This window comes from Dipodomys merriami, unplaced genomic scaffold (assembly GCF_024711535.1).
Source record: "Dipodomys merriami isolate MVZ:Mamm:240054 unplaced genomic scaffold, mDipMer1.0.p SCAF_14, whole genome shotgun sequence".
NCBI classification, from domain to species: Eukaryota; Metazoa; Chordata; class Mammalia; order Rodentia; family Heteromyidae; genus Dipodomys; species Dipodomys merriami.
The window spans coordinates 13,419,648-13,446,853 of record NW_027202715.1 but is presented as its reverse complement, the minus strand read 5'-3'; the positions used below and the strand labels follow the sequence as shown (position 1 = coordinate 13,446,853).

General features: G+C 37.9%; 1 protein-coding gene across 3 annotated transcripts in view; it reads right to left on the bottom strand.

The window, feature by feature from the left end:
• Bmpr1a (bone morphogenetic protein receptor type 1A) overlaps positions 1-27,206 on the bottom strand; it is a 142,905-nt gene that overhangs the window by 95,984 nt on the left and 19,715 nt on the right. The window lies entirely within an intron of this gene.

Below are 27,206 nucleotides of genomic sequence, written 5' to 3'. Positions count from 1 at the left end.
CAACTGACCAAAAAAAAAAAAAAAGATCCTTAAACAAACAGTTCATTTTGAAATCTTACAGTACAAAGACTGTCTCTCATTCAGTATATTCCCACAAAAAGTTTAAACTGCTAATTCATCTTTTTTTCCCTCCCTTTTAGTCATTTCTTCTCTCCTGTAAAGATTATTGATCCAGTTTTACAGTAAGCTATAGTAAGTTCAAAGATTTGTTTATTTCTCAGAACTAGGGTTTGAACTCAACCATGTGCTTCTTAGGCAAGTCTTCTACCTTAGCCCTCTTTGCTTTGCTTATTTACTTCAGCCCTCTTTATGTATTCACTTCGGATTGGGATAAACCTTGGACTGGATTAAAGATATAAACCACCAGGCCTGGCTTGTTCTTTGAGATTGAGTCTCACTTTTTGCCCAGGCTGGCCTGGAACTATAATTCTTCCATCTCTTCCTCCCAAGTATCTGTAGTTACAGGTGTGACCCATTGTACCCAACCAAATTTCAAGATTCTAATAGACTCTATTCTAGAAGCATCATTTCTTCTCTTTGTGGATGTCAACTCTGTCCATTCCTATTCCAACAGTTTAACAGGGTGTTTTTGAAAGTTACATTACACAGTATCATCACTTCTTAGAAGAGTTTTAAGATACATTTAAGGGCACTGGTGTCTCACGCCTGTAATCCTAGCTACTCGGGAGGCTGAGATCTGAGGATGTAGATTCAAAGCCAGCCCATGCAGTAAAGTCTCCAACACTCTTATCTCCAATTAACCACCAAAAAGTTGCAAGTAGAGCTGTGGCTCAAGTGGTAGATTATTAGAATTGAGCAAAAATGCTCAGGGATGGTGCCCAGGGCTTGAGTTCAAGCCCCCAGATCAGCACACGCACATATGCACACAAACAAATCTTAGCCATGGTAGAGCATATCTGTAATCTTAGACAGGAAAATGACAAACCTGAGGTCAGCCTACTCATAAATAAAAGATTCAAAAGTTAAATGTATAATTACACAAGAACTTGAAAGCAGTATTGAAATGGAGAAGGAATTTCTAAGTTTGAAATGAAGATTGAATTTCTAAGTTTGAAGACTAATATAAACTATTATTAAAGTTAACACTGAATATAATTTTCTTCTTACTAAGCCTATGACATTATTATAATCATGTTGTATTTTTGGTTTGCAGTTAGAGCAATAAAGTCAGTATTTTATTCTACTCATCTGACTTCATTTTTTAAAGAGAACAAATTTTTACTCTGATATGACAACTGGCTTTTCCTATAATGGTTAGGAAATTATTGAGGTTTAAAAAAAAACAACTTAACTCCCCCCCCCCTTTTTTTTGCTATCTCCAATTGCAATTTTTAAAAAAAGTCAAAAATCCAGTTAATTTCTGACAAGTTGGTATTCAGAAATTTAAAGTCTCACAAAGTAAAAGGTATGTCTCAAGTGGCAGAAAGCTTTGAGTGAAAAAGCCAAGTGAGAAAGGCCCTTAGTTCAAGCCCCAGTGCCCCTGTACATAAGCATGCACACATGGACATGTATACACACACAATACACCACCTAAAAAGTACAAAAATTTTTATTAAAAGCTAAGGAATTAAAGTTAAGAAATGAGAAGCAACTATAAGAATTTCTTCCATGTAATTGTAACTCCTCTGTACAGTATTTTCACAATAAAAAAAATTTTAAAGAATTTCTTTCAACTCCCTTAAGCTTGGACCACTGGATCTGTGATATTTGAACATTAACAGGTTCAATCACCTAATAAAAACTAATGTTTATTCTGCAGGACATAGAGGAGGCAAGTTATATTTAAATGTGATATTCCATTCCAAATTCCTTATTTTTTTCTCCCTTTCCTTTACATCATAGTCTTCAAACACTGCGCCTGATGGAAAGGAATGATTTGTTTTCCTTGCTGGTCTCAATTAGACACTACTGATAGGAGTGGACCATAGAACAGGCAAGACTAAACAGAGGAAATAAATTGTCAAAATTATCATAGATTCCATGAACAAACAAAGCTAACAGGTAATATTTATTTCTAAGATTTTATCAACCAATGGAAATTATCTAACGTTTTTATATAGTTGCCATCCCTATAAACACTTACACAACATTATTCCAGATAGGCTAGTGTTTGTAAATTATTCAACATATATGAATTTCCCTACTCTATCCAGACACTCTGGAAATTTCTCTTTAAACATATCCAAGAAGTTTAAAGCTTTTTTTCCCTCTCATAGCAGTATTTTATTTTAGTTTCATGTAAAAAAATTGTTTCAGTTTGTTTTTCGTAACATATATTTTCTATAGATCACATTAATCATAGCTATTATGAATTAAGTCCTAAGAAATATGACTTCTTACAGATACAAGTAGAAATGCTTCTTTCTTCCTCTTTTCCCTTTCCCGTCTCTCCTTCCCTTCTCTCTCTCACTCCTCCTTTTCTTTTTGTGGTGCCTAGCTGAGGATCAAACTTCATGACCTTGCACTTACAAGTACTCTACAAGTTATATGGCAGCCCCAGAAATGTTTACAAGAGTTCACAAAGTTCCATTCTTATTTCTTAGCATTCTGAATCCAGCAGAAGTCATTGCTTCATCTTACCTCTTGACAGGTATCAACCAAGAGTAAGTACAACCATCTTACAAAAATGCAAAGTAAGGGTTCGCTCTTCAGAAAAAAAAAAAATCTGAAATTATAAAAATATATTACACTACACAAGGCCCAGGCTTGGTGTCCTCAAGCCTGTAATCCTAGCTACCTGAGAGGAAGGTATAGTGGATTGTGGTACAAAACCAGTTTGGACATAAAAGGTTCTCAAGACTTCAACTCAACTAATGGCTGGGTACAAGACATGTGCCTGTCTTCCCCAGCAATATGGGGGAGCACAAGTGGGCTAGCCCAGGCTAACCCAGAGAATAAAGTAACACCTTCTCTTGAGTGCACTAAGGGGCACTAAGGGGCTGGGAGAATGGGTCAAATGGCAGAACACCTGGCTGGCAACCATGAAGCCCTGAATTCAATCCTCCTACCACCAAAAACTGTTTGTGCACTTTACATATAAGGTAAAGCACACACGATCTTAAATGAAGAACAAGAAAATGTGCAAGTAATGTGGACAAAATGTATCTCAAATCTATCAATTAATTATTTTTTTTTTTGGGGGGGGGTTGGTTGTAGGGCTTGAACTTGCCTGAGCACTGTCCCTGAGCAATTCAGCTCAAGGCAAGTGCCCTACCACTTGAGCCACAGCGCTACTTCCAGTTTTCTGATGGTTAATTGGAGATAAGAGTCTCACGGATGTTCCTTCCTGGGCTGACTTTGAACTGAGATCCTCAGATCTCAGCCTCCTGAGTAGGTAGGATCACAGGCGTGAGCCACCAGAGCCCAGCTCAAGTAATGATTTTTAAGCCAAAACAACAGCAAACATGCCGAGTTTTGGAACAAAGTATAAGTTAAAGATCCAAAAATTTAAGATTCAGCCCTGAGATTTTTCCCATTTTCTCATTCGTCTTTGAGTTTTACCTACGTTTGATTTTTAAACATATATCTACCACTTTGAGCCACAGAGCCACTTCTGGTTTTCTAGTGGTTCATTGGAGATAAGAGTCTCATGAACTTTACTATCCAGGCTAGGTTTGAACCATGATCTGCAGATGTTAGCCTCCTGAGTAGCTAAGATTACAGTGCCTGGCATTAGAAGGTATTTGAAGGAGATAATTGAGAGAAAGTTTTGTGTTGTTGGATATTGCAGCCTAAATGATTAAGAGGATATATGTTTAAAATGATAGGGACCCACTATTCCCTGATCACAGGAAAGGACAGGAGTTAAGCATTGTTAAAGCACTGTTAATACCACTGATAAGCCTATGTTAGACCCTTCCCAGGTGCCCTGGCGGCCTTGAATGAAGGTATCAGCCACACAACCAGCCAACAGCATTCATATCAGCACCAGTTGCTTAGCACACTACACAGACTCCATAAAGAAGCTACACTATAAGCACAGTTTGGTAGTGCAGAAGCACAACGCTGGCCCCTGAAAGCACTGCCCAATTAATAGCATACACCAAACTTGGTCATCACAGTTCTTGTCAAACTCTAAATGACACTGCAGCCATTTCCACCCAGGCCAGAGGGGATGCAGTTGCCCTGGTGGCCCAACAGAAGATCTGTAACTGGTGTAAATACAATTCTTCATTTTTTGGACTTCCAAAATTGGTGTACATAAATTTGTCAAACCCTTTCTAGCTGTTCAGCTCACTTAAAAGCCAATCAGGAAAACACTGCCTATGCTACCCTCCCCCGCCCCACCCTGTACTGCAATATTAGGCCAATAGACTTCTCTCAAGTTGTCTTTTCTTGCCAAGTTTTTATTTTCACCATTACAAGAGCAGCTGATCTGGTAAAGTTAAGAAGAAAGAGAAAGAAAAAGAAAAGAGGGAAAGGGAGGAGGGACGGGAAGGGGAAGGGGAAAGAAAGCAAGAAGCCAGGTGCTAGTGGCACACACCTGTAATCCTAGCTACTCAGAAGGCTGACAGCTGAGATCACGGTTTGAAGCCAGCCAAGCAGGAAAGTCCATGAGACTCATCTTCCATTAATCACCAAAGAGCCAAAACTGAAGCTGTGGCTCTTGTGGTAGAACACTAGCCTCAAGTAAGAAAGAAAGTTCAGGATCAGTGGCCAGGCCCGAAACTCAAGCCCCAGGACTAGCATGCGTGCATGTACTTATACACATACACGTATACACATACACACACACACACACACACACACATACACACACACACATATACATACACAGACTGTGCACAGAGCAACAACAGCAGCAGCAGTGAGTAGCAGTAGTCTCCCTACAGTAGCAGCAGCTCAGAAACAGCAGTGACAGTGAAACCAGCAGCTGTAGATGCAGCAGTAAAGCCAGCACTGGGCCAGCAACATAGCTATTGATCTAGAGGAAGCAACAGCCATGGTAGCAACAGTGACGATGGTGGTCAACAGAGCCCTTACACTTCAGCACTAGTAAGGATGGTAATAGAGCAACAGCAGAGGCCAACAGTAAAAGGCAGTTCTGGGGCTAAAGTAAGACAGAGGCTGAAAATAACCTGACAGAAGAGAAACCATAGGGCCCTGAATGCTGGGAGAGGCCTGAGAGCTGTAATGTTTTCTCTGTTACTGTCAAGGGCTGAGGATCCCAACTTAACACCACCTTTCTCAAGGGCTGAGGTTCTAGGTATGCCAAGTGTGAGAGCTGTAACACCTGTTTATAGAGCTAAAAGTCCCAGCACTCAGGCCTCTTATAAGAGCAGTAACATTATAGGATGCCTCCTGCTACTGTTCACTACTGTTTCTGCCACTCACAAAGATTATAAAAACTGTCATGGGCCCAGGATCAATTCCTATTTGGATAGTATAAAAGGACCTCGACCTGCTGATCAGTAATATTATATAATACAGTGTATAGATTTCTTGCTATGACAGGGAACTACACATCAATCTTTTTAAAATAAGTACACATTAAGACACATAAATTAAGAAGAAAAGCTAGTGTGTTATGTGATAATGTTAAGTGAGGTAAGCCAAGCTCAGAAACACAGCAGCACCTGTTTTCTCTCATACACAAAAGCTAGATCTAAAATACACTGGGTCATGATAAATAATACAGGGCTCTAGGCATTCACACATATTCAGACCAAAGGAGGATACTCTCAGGAGAGGAAGGAACACAAAGACACAACGGCTATGTATATCTGATCATATAAAATAGTATTTATTGAAATGAATTCCAGAAAATAAAAATGTGGGTTTTTTTTCTTTGTTGCTACTTTTTCTTTTCTTTTTGCCTTGTTGATCTGTCTTGGGAGGGTAAGGTGGGACACAGAAATGGAGGGACAACGAATGAACAATGCAGCAGTGGTATTTACTAGGTACTATGCTGAAAATGAACTATACAACTTGTGCCTGGGGAACTAGAAAAGAGCAAGGGAAGGAGTGACACTGTCCAAAAAGAAATAAGTTCTTTACATAACTTATGTAACTGTAATCCCTCTATATATCACATTTATAGTAACAATTTAAATTTTTTAATAAAAGAAGAAAAGCCAGTGTGGTATGTGACTATGTTATACAACTTGAAGGAAAAAAAAAAATGTTTTCAAACTCTAACATATTGTTTCTCTCACCCCTTTCAAAAACTATCCTAAAAGTATAAACTTAAGTGGGGCACTGGTGGCTCAGGCTTGTAATCCTATCTACACAGGAGGCTGAGATCCAAGAATCATGGTTCAAAGCCAACCTGGGCAGGAAAGTCCATGCAACTCTTAGCTCCAATTAATCACCAAAAAAAACTGAAGTACAGCTGTGGCTCCAGGTGGCAGAGTGCTAGCCTGTGAAAAAAAAACTCAGAAACAGCACCTAGGCCCTGAGTTCAAGCCCCATAACTGATTTTTAAACAAAAATGTTTTAATTATTGCTGTCCTGGGGGGGAAAGTCAATTAGCATTTACAATATATGAAACTGCAACTTTTTATAGAAATCTTTATGTGAAAATTTTAAAGTTTTGGTGCAGGTCCTGGGGCTTGAACTCAGGACCTGGGCTGTCCCTGAGTTTTTTTTTTGTTCAAGACTAGCACTTGAGTTACAGTTCCATTTACAGTCTTTTTGGTGGTTAATTGGAGATAGAGTCTCATGGCCTTTCCTGTCCACCCTAAATCCAGATCCTTAGAGCTGAGACCTAAGTAGGTAGGATTATAGGTTTGAGCCAAAGGCACAGAGCTGAAAACTCTTCATTTATCTAAAAGTATTTATCTAAAAGTCTTAATTTATGTAAGAGCAGCAAGGACATAGAATAAAGGAAATACTGTAACCACTTTAGGGAGTTTTGTCAGTTTTGAAACACGTAAGTAATCTAATGCATTTCATGTTATGCCAAATGGCATTTTTTTCTTCAAAAGATAATTTAAAATGCTTTAAATTTACTCAATATTAACTAGTGATATTTTTACATCTAACTGCATTATTAAAATGTAACTTTTAGACTTCTCAAAAAACCATTTTTAAGAAGTACATCTAAGTGTAACAAAGAAATAATCTTTGGCTTACTTGAAATGTTAAATTATATAAATGGTCTTTAGCAACTTTTACAAATATTGAATTTTAAATGGCCCTCATTTGGGACCAACTCAGAAAAACTAGACTTAGAAAAACTAAGTCTCTTGTTCCCCAAGTGGAGGCAGGGTGGAAGATTAACTGTGGCTTATACACACATGCTAGCCTCTCCAAAACTCCTCTAGTGCAAGAGTAGGCTCTGAAACAAAGAACTTGTAACTTAATCTCTTTTCCTTCTTTCCTCTTAGCCTCTCAAAATGGCATCTTTCTGATGCTAACAGAGAAAAAAGATCTATTCACTACTATAGTGCAATGATTCCCTCCTCTGCGTCCCCCCCCAAAAAAAGAAAAGAAAAAAGAAATTGAGTCACTTAAAACAAAAAAAAAGTATTTTGTTACGTAGTATTTTTTAAGAGAGTGTCAAACATGGGGTACATAAACAAAACCAATTCTAAATGAACTGAGTAAGATTCAATAAAATGCTAAAATTTTAGAAAAATTAGCCTTGTTAATCCAAGGTGGATATAGTATTTTGAATTTACAACGAAGGACAGTAGATAGTTATAAAAATTAGTATAAAAATAATCTAGACACATATGAATTCTAATTGCTAGTGGCTAGTCACGTCAAGATTTAACTCTTGTATGAAAGTCAAGACTTTTAATTCTTATATTATCTTTTCACTTTCCCTATTAAAAGAAATATTTTCATCTGACTATCTGGAAGAGAACAGATTTTTAGCTAAATACTGAAGAATATAATGAACTTTGTCCCACTGACAAAAATTCTTAAATATACCCTAAAATACCAACAAAACTTTATATAATTTTTATATATTTCAAAGCACTTTTTCATGCATGACTTAATCTGATTTTCACAACAAAGCAGCTGTTCGAAATCTCCTGGCTCTAGATATTTCCTAAAATTTATTCATTTATCCTTAAATTTATTAATCTCCATAAACAGCAGTAAGCAGTATCATCCCTTCATCAAAGAGTTCAGAGAAGTAATTTGACTAAAGTCACAGTGCTGATATACAGCAAAACAAGATTCAATCTGGTCCAATTCTAGTCCTTTCATTTATCCAAATGAACAAAATGAACAGTTTAGACTTATGTAGCTGACTAAAAGCCTACAAGAGGTAGTATAACAGTAACTACAAAGCTATCCATATTCTTATCCCTTGAACCTGTAAATCTATTACTTTAAATGGCAAAAAAAAAAAAGGAGCTTGTAAATATTACTACATGTACTATAAAGAGCACAAATTTTGAGATGGATTTATTATCCTGTTGGGTCCAATCTAACAGAATGAGTCTCTAAAAGCAGAGATCTTTTCTCCACTATGTTTAGAGAGAGAGAGTGAGAAGGAAGTGACAAAAGGTCAGAGAAATAAGACCTCATTGACCATGAAGATAAGCAGATAGGTGGTCACAAACCAAGAATGTGGCAGACCTATAAAAGTTGAAAAGGTCAAAGAACCACAGTCCCCTGGAACTTCCAGAAAGGAATGCAGCCCTGAAGACACCTTCATCTTATCCTGGTGGACAGCTGACATGCAGAACTGTAAGGAAATAAATTTGTACTCTTTAAACTATTATAGTTTGTGGTAATTTGTTACAGCAGAAGAAGAAAATTCATATACTAACTGTATAAGTAATTGACTGCTGTTCGTTATTTTAAATTAACTAATTACTATCCTACAATATTTAAAAACCAATCTGTCAATAAGAAAATATATAATCCAAACATTAGAAATCCTGTTCCCTATACAAATAAAATGAAAATACAGATGACCTTTCACTGTAATAATTGTGACTTGTTGCTTAAAAATATTCTGGCCCACTGCTACGCTTTTTTAAACTCTCCTTTCCCCTCTTCTAGCAAGTCAAGTGAAAATACAAAACACTGAAATTCCAAAACAGAACTGGCTAACTGGTATCTGTGTCTATGTCTGTGTGTTTGTATGTATAAATTAAGAGAAAGATGAAAGCACCTAGACAGCTGGATAAAAGACTACAGTAAAAAGAACGGAATTAGTAAGGAGGGACAGGAGAATACTTAAAATAAGGTAAAAGCACAGTGGGCTTTTAAATATTTGCTAAGGAACTAGATGAAATATTAATGAATATGATAATCCTTGATTTAGGTACTACTGTAATTCCATTTATACATGACAATGGTTACATAATTGAGCAAATCACACAGCTAAGAAGTGGCAAGGCCAGAACTCAACCGGGTTTCAATCCCCAGTAACTGCAAAATTAATTTAAATAAATTGATTAAGTTAAACAAATATTTCAACCCAGATGTTTGGGCTTCATAACTGGTTCACTTCACCAGTTGTTGTTCTACAGAAAATAATAAGCCTTCTTTTTTAGCTCTTTAATTCAAAACAGGAATACATTTAGATAAAATAAAACCCCAAACCTGTCATTTGGGTAGCCCTGCTATTTAAAACTGGCTTACACTGACAGAACTTACCTAAGTAAGAATTACTATATATTATATGAGAGATAGATAAGGAAATAATACTAGTAATTATATACACTGCAATAATACTATAATAATAGTATTATTGGGGTCATAGGCACTGTTTCCTAACCTGTAAAAGATCTAAAGTTTTAATTTTAATCAGCAGCTGTATAGCTATTTTTTTTACCCAGCCAAAAAGTCAAAATTTTATCCCAAAGGTAAAAACTAAGTATATATAGATGATATATAGAGATTCCCCCAAATATTTAAATCTTCTGAGTTAGAATGCTTGGAAAACTTAGTCATCAAGCCAAGTGTCCACAAAATTAAAACTGATAACACTAGCCCAATGCAAGCTTATGTACATGTGTTCCTATTTGTAACAAGAAGAGGTTGACAGTGCTGGTAATGTGGTCAGTCATAATTACTATCCTAAAGTGCTATATGCAATAGAGATAACTAGACTGTAGACTGCTAAGTTATTTTTCAATATTACAAGGCTATTCTGGTTTTTGTCACTGCAGTTTTGATTCTCTCTGGAGTATTTTCTGTGCCACTTATAGAGATGACTCCTATAAGTATTTCTCAAACAAGTGAACTTTTAAATATTTGTTTCTGTTGGGTTTGTTTTATATTTTCTTTGTAAAACTTTGTTGTCTGTTGACATATTGTGTAAATACAACCTTATAGAAACATGAGCAACATTTTTCCATGCTAGAGGATGACCCACAAAGTAGATTTAAAAGTGTACTCCAACCTGGGGGGGGGGGGGGGAGGGGAGGGAGGTGGGGGAGGTGTGGGCGCACCAGTGGCTCACACCTATAATCCTAGCTACTCAGGAGGCCAAAGTCAGATGACAGTTCAATAGCAGCCCAGGCAAGAAAGTTTGTGAGACTTTTTTTCTTTGCTGGTTGTTGGACTTGAACTCAGGCCCTAGGTGCTGTCCCTGAGCTCTTTTGTTCAAGGCTAGTGTTCTACCACTTTGAACCACAGCTCCACTTCCAGTTTTTGAGTGGTTAATTTAATTGGAGATAAAGAGTCTCACTGGGACTTTCCTGCCTGGGCTGGCTTTCAACCGTGATCCTCAGAGCTCAGCCTCCTGAGTAGCTAGGATTACAGGCATGACCCACCAGCACCCAGCTGATATCTCCAATTAACCACCCAAAAGAAAGCCAGAAATGGAGCTATGGCTCAAGTGGTAGAGAGCTGGCCTTGAGCACTAAAGCACAGGGACAGTGTCCAGGCCCACCCAAAGTTCAATACCCAGAATCAGGAAGGAAGGAGCCAGGCGCCGGTGGCTCACAACTGTAATCCTAGCTACTCAGGAGGCTGAGATCTGAGGATCACGGTTCAAAGCCAGCCCGGGCAGGAAAGTCCGTGAGACTCTTATCTCTAATAAACCACTAGAAACCAGAAGTGGCGCTGTAGCTCACCTTGAGCTGAAGAGCACAGGGACAGTGCCCAAGCCCTGAGTTCAAGCCCCAAGACCGACAAAAAAAAAAAAAGAAAGAAAGAAAGTGGGGGGGGGGAGGGAGAGAAGGAGGGAGGGAGGGAGGAAGAAAGAAAGGAAGGAAGGAAGGAAGGAAGGAAGGAAGGAAGGAAGGAAGGAAGGAAGGAAGGAAGGAAGGAAAGAAGGAAAAGAAAGAAAGAGAGAGAAAGCAAGCAAGCAAGCAAGCAAGCAAGAAAGAAAGAGAAATAGAAAGAGGGAAGGAGGGAGGGAGGGAGGAAGGAACGAAGGAACGAAGGAAGGAACGAAGGAAGGAACGAAGGGAAGGGGAAGGGAAGGGACTCCAAATTAGCCCAGCCTAAAAGGAACTTCTTCTAAAGTTTGTTGTTTAAATTTGGCCACAAGGGTCTCACTGGGACACTGAATCCCACCCCACTAGTTTGTCATTCTTCCTCCAATGTGGAATTAAATCAAACATCCCATTCGGGCAATCCAGGAAAAGACCCTTATGGCTAATTTGTGGCTAACTTTATATAAAACTGTTCAGAGACAAATGATACAGAGAAAACTGTTCAAACAAGAGGGAAGTTGTCAGAATATCTTGATAAGTGTCCTTTGCTGAATACAAGTTTCTAATTTTGATGAAGTCCACTTTTTATATCCTTTCTTCTTTGATGGCTTATGCTTCTGATGTCCTACCTAAGAAACTAATACTAGATCACAAAGATTTATGCATACCCTTTTCTGCTATGAGTTTTATAGTTGTAGCTCTTATATTTAGGTCTTTGGTCCATTTTCTATTTGATATGAGGCAGAAGTCCAACTTAATTCTTTTGCGATTGGATATCCAGTTGTCCCGGGATTGTTCTCTTGGTTTTTGAGGCCCTTTTTATCTTGGGATTTTTTTTTTCCCACTACAGAGCATATGAATGCATTCAATTAAGAACAGGGACTAGGGGAGAAATATGCCATTTTTCTATATTATGTAAAAAGCCATGATGGAAAGCAATATGAGAAATTGCTGGAGAAACTTGAAGAACAATTTTAGGAAACAGCACAGGTTAAAGTTCGGGATCTGAAAACTAATTTACTTGAAACTACCAGTGTACTAATATATTTCTAGGAGTTGTCTCTTTTCTAGCTCCAAGACCAGTGTTGAATACTGTTCAACTCACTACTTCCTCAATTCTAGAAGACTTTCACTTATGAACTTTTCTTAATACTTCAATTGCGTAAGTAATGGGACAAGGCTTAAGATGAATTTGGAGGAAAGAAGAAGTCTACAGATTTTTCAGCCTGAATCATTTAGCCAAACAGGAAAACTCATTTTCAACTCATTTAACAACATAGTTAATTCAATATATGTTTAAACAGAATGGAATGCTTTTAAAACTTTTACTGCAAAAATAATAATTAAAAGTATTCATTTAGCCTTGGGTACACTAGTGTACTCCCTCATGTCTATCTCCCTTTAAACCAGTCCTGGATTAGAAATACAGTGTGTGTCCATGGATAAAAAATTTTAAATCAACCCCCCTAGTCCAACAGTACTTCACTTTCCTCTAAAATGTTTTCAGTCAAAGTCTTTTACCTCAAGATTGAGCCAATTTATAATACCTGCAAAATAGATGTGCAATGTCCTCATGTCACATATTGTTAGTAAGTACGTATGCCATATAACCTGAGGATTATATTTTCCAAGTTATTTGTTGATTGGGTCTCACTAAGCAGCCCAGACTGGCCTTGAACTCACAATTCTCTCACTTCAGCCTCCTGACTGAATGATAATGAGGCACTGCTATAGGGCTTCCATGTCTTTAACTGGGCTTACATACACGGAGCACTCCTGCATGTTTTGATTTTACTACTTCTACCTTTTATTCCTAAATAATTGCTCTACTACATAACTTTTACTTTAGATGAAAGCTGCCATCTATATGGCCATATTTCACACTCTGTTGTTGCATTCTATGTTTATTTTATTGCTTTTTCTATGTAAAAGTTTATTCTTCCTCAAACTAAAATCTAAGTATCCAATATTAGTAATCTCTTTCTGCACTGCTATGTTGCTCCTGGTCTATTAATCACCAAATTTAAAGGCTGACTGTTCCCATGTTCTTACTCAACTTAAATCTTTTAATACAATATCAACCATTCTACCTCACATAATTGTGCTCTGAATTGAGACAATGGTTTAAATAAAGGGTGAAATCAATAATGCAAACAGCAAATCAGTTTCATTGAAGTTCTTTTTTTTTCTTTTTTTTCTTTTTTTTGGTCTGTTGTGGGGCCTGAACTCTGGGCCTAGGCACTGTCCCTGAGCTCTTCAGCTCAAGGCTAGTGCTCTACCACTTGAGCCACAGAGCTACTTCCAGCTTTTTCTGCTTATGTGGTACTGAGGAATTGAAGTCAGGGCCTCATGCATGCAAGGCAAGCATTCTACCACTTAACCACCTCCCCAGACCCTCATTTAAATTCTAACATTCAGTTTAATTCACCAAAAGCTGATTGTTGGTCAATAGTGTTGAGAAACTATATAAATACTTGAATTTTTAGGAAGCCTCATCACATGCTTTAAACCAAAACTCATATGAAGATTAATAGGATAGTCAAAGTAAAAGAAAGTTCATTTTTTGTTTTGTTTTTTTTTAATATTCTGGGGGAGGGGGTTGTGCACTCACCAGTTCTGGGGCTTAAACTCAGGGCCTCAGAGTTGTCCCTAAGCTCTCTTGTTCAAGACTAGTACTTTACCACTTGAGCCACAATTCCACTTCCAACTTGTTGATGGTTAATTGGAGATAGTCTCACAGATTTTCCTGCCCAGGGTGGCTTCAAACCATATTTCTCAGATCTCCTGAGCAATTAGGATTACAGATGTGAGCCACTAATACCCAGCTTGGTTTTTAATATTCTTTTATTAAATTATCTTCAGTTATAAAAGGAGTTGCCATTTAATAAAGCAGTTTATGAATACAATGCATGTTGATCAGTGTCACCCCTTTCAACATTCTCATCACCACCTACCCCCTTCCTGGTTTGTAATATTCTTGATCAAGGGGAGGTCATTCTAAGGATATATAGTAAGCTGATGATCACATTTTTCCCTGAGGCTGGCCTTGGACTATTATCCTCCTACCCATACCTCCTGAATAGCTAGAGCTATAACCATGAACCACTGTGAACTGCTAAAAGTAAATCAGTTTTCCTAGTAGGACTGGGGTTTGAACTCAAGACCTTGTAATTCTTAGGCAAATACTCAACTACCTGAGCCCTCTAGCGACCTGAAAGAAATAACTAAAGCAGAAGAGGGTTGGAGCCATGTTCATGTGGTAGAATGCCTACCTAGCAAGCAAAACCCTGAATTCAAACTCCAGGACTGCCAAAAAATAGATAATTGAAAACAGGATCTCAAAGATGTATTTGCACTCCGTACAGCACTATGCTCAATAGAGAAGATGTAGAATCAAAATAAAGGTCCATCAACAAATGAATTATAAGCTCACATAAAGAAATATCAAGTCTTTAAAACAGAAAATCTTGTCATATGCTACAACATGGATGACCCATGAGGGTCTTAAACGAGGTATCTAAAGTAATCAAACTCAAACACAGAAAATAGAACGGTGGCTGCCAGGTGTAAGGAGAAGAGGGAAATACAAAACTACTTAATAGATACTAAGTTTCAGTCAGACAAGATGAAAAATTTTATAATCTGTTATACAAAGATGTGTATATAACTAGCAATACTGTGTTGTACACCTAAAATTGTTAACACAGTAATTTTTTACCATATTTTTAAAAAGCTGAGAGTAAGCAGACAGATTTAACCAATATAAGGGTTTCCCAACTAAGCAATAGAGCAACTGTAGGCAAAGGAGATGAGAGAACTTGCAACTGCACAATTATAACTTACAACAGAAATTAAACTGAATAGGAATGTAAGGACATGTAGAGGAAGTGTGATGGGGAAAAGTGAAAAGAATCCAACAAGGCAAATAAAATTATGGAGGAAGATTACAGTTATAATATTGCATGATAGATCTAGGGCAAGACCACAGGTGGCTAAGATAAAGTATAAAATATCAGAAGAGGTTGATATTCTGAGATAATCAAGAAACAGACAAAAGTAATAGTGAAGACAGAGCCATACAAAATAAAATCTTCATAGAACAGAGATAAGTAAAGCAAGGTTTCACAAAAACTGCAAGAAGTAAAAACTGGTTTTTACTATGTGATGGCATGACACTGAAAAACTATTTTTGTTTGAAAACCAAGGACAGTGAAAAGGAGTGTCCTAAAGGTAGAAAACAGAGGCAAAAGGAAGATAACGCACTTCCAGACCTAAACAAAAAGGAGTTTGGAAGGAAAATGCTACCCTTTAAAGTACAAAAGAACTAGTATCTTCTTATGTGAATCAAGTGCCCTAGTAGAGATTATTAATTAGGGCCTGTGGCCTCAAAAATTCAAGGAGGTCCTTAAACTTAGATGGAAAAAAAAATTCATCTTTACTTTTACTGACCTTAACTAAACTTTAAACTACTTTAATTATGAGGGTAGGCAGGATTTACAATAGCATTAACAATTCCTGTGATTTTGCAACCAAAGAAATCAGATATTCCAGTGTGGAGATTCCTCAAAAGACTAAAAATTGAGCTACCATCTGGGCATTTATCTGAAAGACTGCAAGACAGGATTTAATAAAAATTACCTTTACATCCCTGTTCCTTGTATCACTATTCACAATATCCAAGTTATAGAAATAGACCAGATGCCTTACAACTGATGAATGGATTGTGTGAGAGTCGGGTAGGGGGCAGAGTAGGAGTGGAATAGAATAGAAAAATTACATTTTTGCCCCCAGGTTGATCTGACTAAAATCCTATTTTATGCCTCCTTAGCTGGTCCAAAATAAGTTTCTTATAGAAGAGTGAGACAGGCATCAGAGGGAAGTTTTAGATTCTAAGGACACTCAGAAACAGCCAGTAATCCTGCCTGTAATCCTAAATACCTGGGTACCTGAGATTGTTCTGATTACCCTTTTTAAGGTCAGGGTGGGGATGGGGGCACAAAACTCCTTCTCAAAGAGCTGGATGTAGGGGCACACATCTGTTATCCTAGCTATGGGAAGCCTAATATAGCACCCTGAGGAGTAAGGAAGACTCAAAAAAAACTTTGTAAAATTCAGGGCTGCAAAGCTTCTACAAATTCAATGCACTACCCATCAAAATCCCAACAACATTCTTTAAAGATATAGAGGAAGCAATCCAAACATTCATGTGGAATAATAGAAGACCCCAAGTAGCAAAAAATCCTTAGCAGGAAGAACAATGCTGGAGGAATATCAACACCAAACTTCAAACTCCATTACAAAACTGTAGTAATAAAAACAGTTTGGAACTGGCACAAAAATAGGCCTGACCAATGGAATAGAAGACCCAGAAATGAACCAACCGACTTGTAGCCACCTAATATTTGATAAGGGAGTCAAAAACACAGGTTGGAAGAAAGACAGCCTTTTCAACAAATGGTGCTCGCAGAATTGGCTATATATATATATGCAGAAAACTGAAGCTAGAGCCTTAGATATCACCCTGCACCAGAATCAATTCCAAATGGATCAAAGACCTCAATGTAATGCCAAATACCATGAAAATGTCACAGGGAGGGATAAGGGAAACACTAAGCTCCTTGGCACAGGTTGAATTTTTTTTTGGGGGGGGGGTCCGGCTGTGGAGCCTAAACTCTGGGCCTGGGCACTGTCCCTCAGCTCTTCAGCTCAAGGCTAGCGCTATACCACTTGAGCCACAGCGCCACTTTCAGCTTTTTTTCTTTTTGTTTATATGGTGCTGGAGAATCGAACCCAGGGCCTCATGCATGCAAGGCAAGCGCTCTACCACTGAGCCACCTTCCCCAGCCCCACAGGTTGAATTTTTTTTTTTTTTTGGTTGGTCTTGGGGCTTGAACTCTGGGCCTGGGCGCTGTCCCTCAGCTCTTCAGCTCAAGGCGAGCGCTCTACCACTTGAGCTACAGCACCACTTCCGGTTTTCTGGTGGTTTATTGGAGATAGGAGTCTCACGGTCTCTCCTGCCCGGGCTGGCTTTGAACCTCGATCCTCAGATCTCAGCCTCCTGAGTAGCTAGGATTACAGGCGTGAGCCACCAGTGCCGGGTCACAGGTTGAAATTTTAAAGAAAGACTGGATAAATGAGACTGCATCAAACTGAAGAGTCTCTGCATGGCAAAGGACATAGCTAGCAAGATAATAGAAAGCCCACAGAATGGGAGGAAGATCTTTACTAGCTAATCATCAGACTAAGACCTCATATCTAAAATATAATTAGAGCTTAAGAAATTAAGCCCCCAAAAAACAAATCCTCAAAGAAACAACAACCTAATTAATAAATGGGCTAAGGACTTAGACTTCTCAGAAGAAGTAAAAATTGCAAATAGTCACATGAAGAGATGTTCCACATCTCTGGCCATAAAAGAAATGCAAATCAAAACAATACTAAAATTCTACCTCACCCCAGTTAGAATGGCCATTATCAAGAAAACAGTAACTAACAATAACAGATGCTGATGGGGTGTGGCCAAAAGAGAATGCTACTACACTGTTAGTGGGAATATAAACTTGTTCAACCACTCTGGAAAGCAATATGGAGGTTCACAAGACCCAGCAATTCTACTCTTGGGCATTTTCCCATTGACCACAAACCAGGCCACACTAAAACTATCACTACAACCATGTTCATTGCAGTATTTTTACCACAGCCAAGATATGGAATTAATCCAGATGCCCCTCCGAGGACAAATGGATCAAGAAAATGTGTTATAAATACACAGTGGAATTCTATACTCCTATCTGAAAGAATGATACTGACCCATTTGTAAGGAAATGGAAAGACTTGGAAAAAATTATAGTAAGTGAAGAAAACCAGGCCCAAAGAAACATAGGGTGCACGGTTTCCCTCATTTGTAGCAATTAGACTGTGCCTATAAATTTACAAGTAAACACAATGGATGGTAAAAGACAAAAAAATTACACTTTGAAATGATAAGTTAAACAGGACTCAAAATTCACACAGTGAGACCAAAGGAGGATAGTCTTCGGAGAGGAGCACAAAGGCTCAATAGCTATTTGTATATGATCATATAAAATGATGTTATCAAAATGAACTCCAAAAACTGGAAACAAGAGGACTTTTATTTTACTTTTTGTAATTTGTTTTTGTTTTTCCCTTTTTGTCACTGTTTTTGAGTTCTGTACTTTTTGTCTTCTATATAAATTGATCTGTTTGGGGGAGGATAAAAGAAAGCACAGAAATAATGGAACAAAAGGTAAACTAATTTAGCAGTGATACTCACTAGATATTACATTGAAAATGAGCTATACAACTTGGAGAGGGGGTTTGAAAGGGAAAAAATTGGGAGAAGAGGTAACACTGTTCAGAAAGAAATGTACTCATTACCTGACCTATGTTAACTGGAATCCTCAGTACATCACAAAAAACACCTGGGGGCTGGAGGAGATAAGCAGTACAAGCACCTGCTTAGCAAGTATGAAACCTGAGGGGAGCGGAGAGATGAGGGGGGACAAAACCTTACCACTTCAGAAATTGGACTTTTGAGGTATGAAGAAAACTAGAGGCATCATCTAATGGGTAAATCTTTTTTGTGTGTATCCTGATCCTGGGGCTTGATTCCAGAACCTAAGTGAAGTCTCTGAACTTTTTTTGCTCAAGGCTAGCTCTGTACCACTTGAGCCACAATTCCACTTCGGGCTTTTTTTTTTTTTTTTTTTTTTGCTGATTAACTGGAGATAAGAGTCTCCCAACTTTCCTGCCTGGGATGGCTTTGAACCATGATCCACAGATCTCAGTCTCCTAAGTAGACAGGATTACAGGTGTGAGCACCCGGTGCCCAGCTAGTATTTTTCTTTTAGTCATGGGAAATATTTTACTAGTTGGGTTTGTATTACCATTTAGGAGGTACCTTTTATCAGGTTAATAAAGTAAGAAAGTTTTCTTTTTTCTTTTCCTAACTTAATATAGATTTCTGAAGATCAAATCATCCTTAAAACTCTAGGTAAGCTTAGTTTAAAAATTATATGATTAAACTTGCAATATCTTACTTTGGATTTTAAAATTAGATAATAAATGAAAATAATATGTTTTCTTTTCTCTTGTTTAGTTGGTTGTTTATTTTTTTGGTGGGGGGAGGAAGGTGGGAATGCTCTCCTGATCTGATTTTACCAGAATGGTTATCAGTAGCTTCAAAAAACATCTTTCCAAAGGAGGAGGCAACAATACTTGATAAGAAATGTACTCATTACCTTGCCCATATAATTGTAACCCCTCTGTAGGTATTTTCACAATAAAAGAAAAAAATCTTTCTTTCCTTTGCAAATCTGTGTGAGATAAGAAACTCCCATTATTTTAAATTCTTATAAAAACAACTGGCCTTTTTTTTTTTTTGGGGGGGGGGTGGGGAGGGAGGTTCGGTCATGGGGCCTGAACTCTGGGCCTGGGCACTGTCCCTCAGCTCTTCAGCTCAAGGCTAGTGCTCTACAACTTGAGCCACAGTGCCACTTCCAGCTTTTTTCTTTTTGCTTATGTGGTGCTGAGGAATCAAACCCAGGGCCTCAGGCATGCAAGGCAAGCGCTCTACCACTGAGCCACTTTCCCAACCCCACAACTGGCCCTTTTAAAGGGTTACCTTTGACCATTTTTTTTTCTACTTCTTTACCAAATACTTAGTAAACTAAAGCTTTTCCACTTCTACTGACAATCAGTCTAGGCCAATGGCTGATGATCACATAATACTGACAAAGATGAAAGCAATGACACTGCTGCTACAGCAACAGAATCACACGTTTTACTACCACTTTTACTACTACCACTTCTGATGTATAATTTAATAAGCTATTGATTCAGCTTTGAAGATATAAACTGGAAATCTAAATACAACCCCAAAAAAGGATGTTATTTTCAACAAAGAAGCTGAGAAGCTCCTAAGAAATGGGAATACATTTAAAATATGAATCAAATGCATATTACACAATTTAAAATGTACATATAATTATTGATTAGAACAGATGCTCAATTCATTTAAAAATGTTTTCCTTTTGCTATTTCTGCAACAGAACTTATGAGTAAGAAATGCACAGATGCCTAGCAGATGTATTATTTCAGTATTTAGAATTTCCTCTTTCTAGTTTCCTTTTGCTAAAGGTTTTAGATTTTCATTTCCATCTGGTTGTTGACCTTCATCAGCTCAGGTTCTAGTCCCACCACATCTTATTCCATTTTAGACCATTATTACATAACAACACATCAAATCTGAAACATCTTACTTAACTCCTGAAACTTGCACAGCTGAGAAGGAAAGGGAGAAGGCACATAAGTGGGGGAGGGGGAAGGTTAAAAAAAAACCCACTGACTAAGTAGAACTGGCACCCACAGTTTGAAATTTTTCTATTTAGACAATATCCCTTAATTTCAAGTTTCTTAAATGTCAGATATTCAGACATAATGTTCAGTTTTACTCACCTTATTTTCTCAAATTCTTATCTAGCAGTAGAAACATTTTTTAAAAGTTTTTTAAAAACTTGTTTTTACTGAAGTATTTACAGATGTATTTTTAAGTAGTGTATGAAGGATTTTACTTTTTCCTTGGGATTTGATTGTTTTCAATTTGTTCTGTTACCATTACTTTTTTAATCACTAGGGAAAAAAGATTTTTTTTTTCTTTTATACCAGTACTGGGACTTGAACTCAGGGACTCTTCCTCTTGTTAGTACTAAAGGTAATTTTTTTTGGGGGGGGAGGTTGGTGTTGGAGCTTGAACAGGGCCTGAGCGCTGACCCTAACTAAGCCTCTTTGTACTCAAAGCTAGCGTTCTACCACTTAAGGCAAAGCGCCACTTCTGTTTTTTGAGTGGTTAAGTGGAGTTGAGTCTCACCGCCTCAAGGGCAGCGATGGGACAGAGGTAATGAGAGGGCAAGGGAACAGCTTACACTAAACACAAGGGAAGAAATTTGCATATCACCCTATATGGAGTAATAGTTGTATTATCAAAGCTCATAGAATTCATTCACAGACTTTATAGAATATGATGACAATTTGCCTTGTGAAAGTTAAAATGTGTTTGTGACTTCAAGTATCACTATCCCACAATACTGTGAAATTTGTGAAACTTACATAATCACTTAATCTCAATTAAAAAAATTACTTAAAAAAAATAAAAAGTCTCGACAAGACTTTTCTGCCTGGGCTGGCTTCAAACTTCAATCCTCAGATCTCAGCTCCTAAGAAGCCAGGATTACAGGAATGAGCTACCAGTGCGAGCTAAGGTTAGTACTTTTATCACCTGATTTTCAGTCAGCATTTTGCTAGTTAACTGGAAATGGAGTCTCACACTTTTCTGCCTGGACTGGTTTTGTTGTTGTTGTTTTTGTTGTCTTTTTTCTTTACTTTAAAAAAAATTATTGTTATTATAAAGCTACTATACAAAGGGGTTACAATTATGAAAGTCAGGCAAAAAGTATTTTTTAGACAATGGTACCCCTTCTGTTGCTCTCTCGCAATTTTTCCCTTTTTTTTTTTTTTGACCCCCACGGGTCATAGGGCTTAAACTCTGGGCCTGGGTGCTGTCCCTCAGCTCTTCAGCTCAAGGCTAGCACTCTACCACTTGAGCCACAGTGCTACTTCTAGCTTTTTCTGTTTATGTGGTGCTAAGGAATCGAATCCAGGGCCCCATGCATGCAAGGCAAACACTCTACCTCTGAGCCATTTCCCCAGCCCAATTTTTCCCTCTTATTCCCACAAATTATATAGTTAATTTTCAACATAGTATCTAGTGAGTACCACTGCTGCATTATTCACCCTTAGTCCTGTCATTTTGCGGCTGGTTTTAAACACTGTTCCTCCAGGTTTTAGCCTCCTGAGTGGCTAGGGTTATAGACATGAGACATGTGGTCCCAGCTTGACTTTTGAGGAGAAAAACTTTCCAAAACTAAGAGTGATTTTTAAATGCCTACGTGAAAAAAGTTTTTAGCAGCTTTTATAAAACAAATAATTTACAATATCCAAATATGCATTCAACACCAATAATAAGAAAAAAAATCAGGCTCCATTCTTCAATCTATGTCACTCCAAAAACTGCCCATAAATGGGCTTAATCACTTCATTTTCAGTGGTGCTCTTTCATTTTCTTGTGCTCTCTCAGAGTATATTTTAAGTGCATATTTTAAAAACAATACAAATAACATGTTATGTAAACATCTATCCAGTAATATTGAGTAATATTGAGTAATTGAGTAATATTCAATATTCATGATAAAGTTGCAGGAAAATGCCTGTCTACATGATCACCATCAACTGAACATATACACCAAGCCCTGATTCAAGCCCCATGACCAACAAAAAAAATAAAAACTAAATATATAGAGAGAGCTCAGGAACAAATTCATAAAACTTTTAAAACTATTTTTTTTATTTTTTTATTGTAAAGATACTATACAGAGGGTTACAGTTACATGAGTGAGGTAATGAGTACACTTCCTCTTGAACATTGTTACCCCCCTCCATTGTTTTCCCCCTACCATCCCCTCCCTCCCTCCCTTCCCCGAGGTTTTTTTTTTTTTTTTTTTTGATTGTGATTAAGTGATTACTTAATTTCCAGAAATTCACAGTATTGTGGAATAATGATGCTCATTTAAAGTCACTAGTTCATTCTAACTTTCCTGGAGCAAATTGTCTATCACAGTCTGTAATATATAACGGTGCTCACATGTTATATACCATATATCTGATCAGCAGCATGGGGATATTTGGTAGTGGTTCAACCAGATGAGTGGGAGTTCTTTGTTTCTTAAGTCCTGTTAGTTTTGTCATATCACCTAACATTTTGGATTTATCATCCATTTATCAGGAAGACCATGTACTGTTTGTCTCTTCGTTCTTGGCTTACCTCGCTCAACATGATTCCTTCTAGCTCCATCCATTTCCCTGCAAATGCCATTATTTTGTCATTTCTAATGGCTGCATAATATTCCATTGTGTATAGATACCACAATTTTTGGATCCATTCATCTGTGGTGGGGCATCTAGGTTGTTTCCATATCCTAGCTATTGCGAACAGTGCTGCAATAAACATGGAGGTGCACGTGTCCTTGTATATTGGTTCCTGTTGTTCAGGGTAGATGCCTAGAAGTGGTATGACTGGGTCGTAAGGGAGGTCAATCTTTAGCTTTCTAAGGACCCTCCAGACTGCTTTCCAAAGTGGTTGTATAAGTGTACATTCCCACCAGCAGTGTAATAGCGTTCCTCGTTCTCCACATCCCCTCCAGCATTTGTCGTTGGCTGATTTGTGGATGTGGGACATTCTGACTGGGGTAAGGTGGTATCTCAGGGTTGTCTTTATTTGCATTTCCTTCACCACCAGGGATGATGAACATTTCCTCATGTGTTTCTTTGCCATTTTTATTTCTTCATTTGAGAAGTCCCTCTTTAGTTCCCTTGCCCATTTAGTAATTGGTTTGTTAGGTTTGGGAGGGATTAGTTTCTTGAGTTCCCTGTATATACAGGATGTTAACCCCTTGTCTGATATATTGCTGGTAAATATTTTTTCCCAATTAGTTGGTTGTCTTTCTAGCTTGGTTGCGATAGCTTTATCTGTGCAAAAGCTTTTTATTTTAAGGTATTCCCATTTGTTGAGTCTCTCTCCAACTTGTTGTGACCCTGGGACTCTGTTCAGGAAGTTCCTTCCTGTGCCTATTAGTTCAAGTGTCTCTCCTACTCTGTCCTGCAGTAGTTTCAGAGATTCAGGTTTAATGTTAAGGTCTTTAATCCATTTTGAGTTGATGTTGGTGCATGGTGATAGGCTGGGGTCCACTTTTAGTTTTCTGCATGTGGCTGCCCAGTTTTCCCAGCACCAGCGGTTGAAGAGGCTGTGTTTCTTCCATTGTATGTCTTTGGCTCCTTTGTCGAATATCCGCTGGCTGTAGGCCTGTGGATTTATTTCTGGATCTTCTATTCTGTTCCATTGGTCTTCGGGTCTGTTTTTGTGCCAGTACCATGCTGTCTTTGTTATTATAGCTCTGTAGTAGAGTTTGAAGTTCGGCATGGATAGCCCTCCCATATTGTCTTTATCCCCTAGAATTGTTTTGGCTATTCTAGGTTTTTTGTTGTTCCATATGAATTTTTGGACTGTTTTCTGTATTTCAGTGATGTACGTCATTGGGATTTTAATAGGAATTGCGTTGAATTTGTATATTAGTTTTGGAAGTATTACCATCTTTACTATATTAAGTCGGCCTATCCAGGAGCATGGGAGGTCTTTCCATTTCCTAGTGTCTTCTGCAATTTCTTTCTTTAACTTTTTATAGTTCTCATTAAATAGTTCTTTTACATCTTTGGTTAGGTTAATTCCTAAATATTTTCTTTTTCGGGAGGTTATTGTGAATGGGGTTGCTCCCTTTATTTCCCTCTCTTCCTGTACATTATCAGTGTATAGGAAGGCAACTGATTTTTGTGGGTTTATTTTGTATCCTGCTATTTTGCCGAAGTGATTTATGATTTCTAAGAGTTTGGGGATGGAGTTTTTGGGATCGTGGAGGTATAGTATCATGTCGTCTGCAAAAAGGGATAGTTTAACTTCTTCTTTCCCTATGCGGATCCCTTTAATGTCTTTTTCTTGCCTTAATGCCCTGGCTAAGGGTTCTAGGACTATATTGAAGAGGAGTGGAGACAGTGGGCATCCTTGCCTTGTTCCTGATTTTAGGAGAATTGGTTGTAGCTTTTCCCCATTAAGTATAATATTGGCTATTGGTCTGTCATAAATGGCTTTTATTGTTTTTAGAAATGTTCCTTCTATTCCTATTTTCTCCAGAGCTTTTAGCATGAATGAATGTTGAATTTTGTCAAAGGCCTTTTCTGCATCTGTGGCGATAATCATGTGATTCTTGACCTTGGCTCTGTTGATATGTTGGATTACATTTATTGACTTACGTATGTTAAACCATCCCTGTGTCTCTGGGATGAAGCCTACCTGGTCATAGTGATTTTTTTTTTTTTAATGTGTTTCTGGATTCTGTTAGCTAGAATCTTGTTAAGGATCTTTGCATCTGTGTTCATCAAGGAGATTGGCCTGTAATTCTCCTTTTTGGTTGGGTCTTTGCCTGGTTTGGGGATGAGTGTGATATTGGCTTCGTAGAATGAGTTTGGGATAGCTCCCTCCTTCTCTGTTTCTCTGAAGAGCTTGAGGAGTATGAGTATTAGTTCTTGTTTAAAAGTCTTATAGAATTCTGCTGTGAATCCATCTGGTCCTGGGCTTTTTTTTGTTGGAAGACTTTTGATAGCTTCCTGTATCTCATAGGATATTGGCTTATTTAATTGGTTAACTTCTTCTTTGCTCAGTTTGGGCAACTTGTATTTCTCTAAAAATGCATCCATTTCTGCCCGATTTTCTTCCTTTAGAGAGTATAGCTTTTGAAAGTAGTCTGTTAGAATTGTTTGGATATCTTGGGTACATGTTGTGATGTTTCCCGTGGCATCCCTAATCCTATTAATATGGGTTTCCGCTCTTCTTTTTTTAATTAATCTAGCCAATGGGCCATCAATTTTGTTTATTTTTTCAAAGAACCAGCTTTTTGTTTGGTTTATTTTGGTTATGGTTTTCTGATTTTCTAATTGGTTAATCTCTGCTTTTAATTTGGTTATCTGGCTTCGTCTAGTAGCTTTAGGTCCCATTTTTTCTTGTTTTTCTAGCTGTTTTAATTGCAACATGAGATTATTTACTTGGTCTGTCTCCATTCTCTTGATGTGGGCACTGAGGGCAATAAATTTGCCCCTCAGGACTGCTTTTGCTGTGTCCCACAAGTTTCTTTGTGAGGTGTTTTCATTTTCATTGAGTTGTAGGAAATGCTTTATTTCTTCTCTGATCTCTTCTGTTATCCAGGCATTGTTAAGGAGTGTGCTATTCAATTTCCATGTATTAGAGAAATTTCTGCGGTATGCTTTGTTATTGAGAGCTAGCTTGATTCCACTGTGGTCAGATAGGATACAGGGGATTATGTCGATCCCTTTGTATTTGCTTAAGTTCCTTGCATGAACTATGATATGGTCTATTTTGGAGAAAGTTCCGTGAGCTGCTGAGAAGAATGTGTACTGTGTTGTTTTAGGGTGAAATACTCAGTAGATGTCAGTTAATTCCGCTTGAAGTATGGTCTCTCTTAATTCGGTAGCTTCTTTGCCAATCCTCTGGTTGGTAGACCTGTCCTTTGGTGAGAGTGGTGTGTTAAAGTCTCCTAGTATTATCGTATTGGGATCTATTTTATTCTGTAAGTTTGAGAGCATTTGTTTGACATATCTGGGTGCACCAATATTTGGGGCATATAAGTTGATGATGGTTATATCCTCCTCTTGGATTGTTCCCTTTATTAATATGTAGTGTCCGTCCTTGTCCTTCTGTACTGATTTTAATGAAAAGTTTATTTTGTCAGATATCAGGATAGCTACACCTGCTTTCTTACTGGGGGCGTTTGATTGGTAGATCCTTTTCCACCCCTTTACTCTGAGTTTGTTTGTATGTTTGGCTGAGAGGTGGGTCTCCTGAAGGCAACAGATGGATGGGTCTTGTTTTCTGATCCAGTCCTCAGTTTGTTTTCTTTTAATTGGCGAATTCAGCCCATTTATATTAAGAGAAAGTATAGAGAGATGCATTGTTGTCCCTGCCATTCCGTTTTCCTAAGTTTTTCTTCTTTCCTTTCCTCCTGTGCTTGCTCAGTTAGACTTTGAGTAACGCCTGTTTGGGGCAGGCCCCAGTTCCTGGTTGCTTTCTTCAGGTTGTGTCCCCGCTCTTAGAATTCTTTGTAATGCTGGCTTAATGTTTATGTATTCATTTAGTTTTTCTTTGCTATTAAAAGTTTTCAGTTCTCCATCGAATGTGAATGCTAGCTTTGCCAGGTATATCAGTCTGGGTTGGCAGTTATTGGCTCTCAGGGCTCGTATGGTGCTTTCCCAGGCTTTTCTTGCATTCATTGTTTGTGTGGAGAGATCTGCAGTGATTCTTATTTTTTTCCCGTTGTAGTATAGCTCCTTCTTCATTTTTGCTGCATGCAGGATTGTTTCCTTATTATTCAGATCTATCATTTTTACTATAATGTGTCTAGAAGTGTTTCTCCT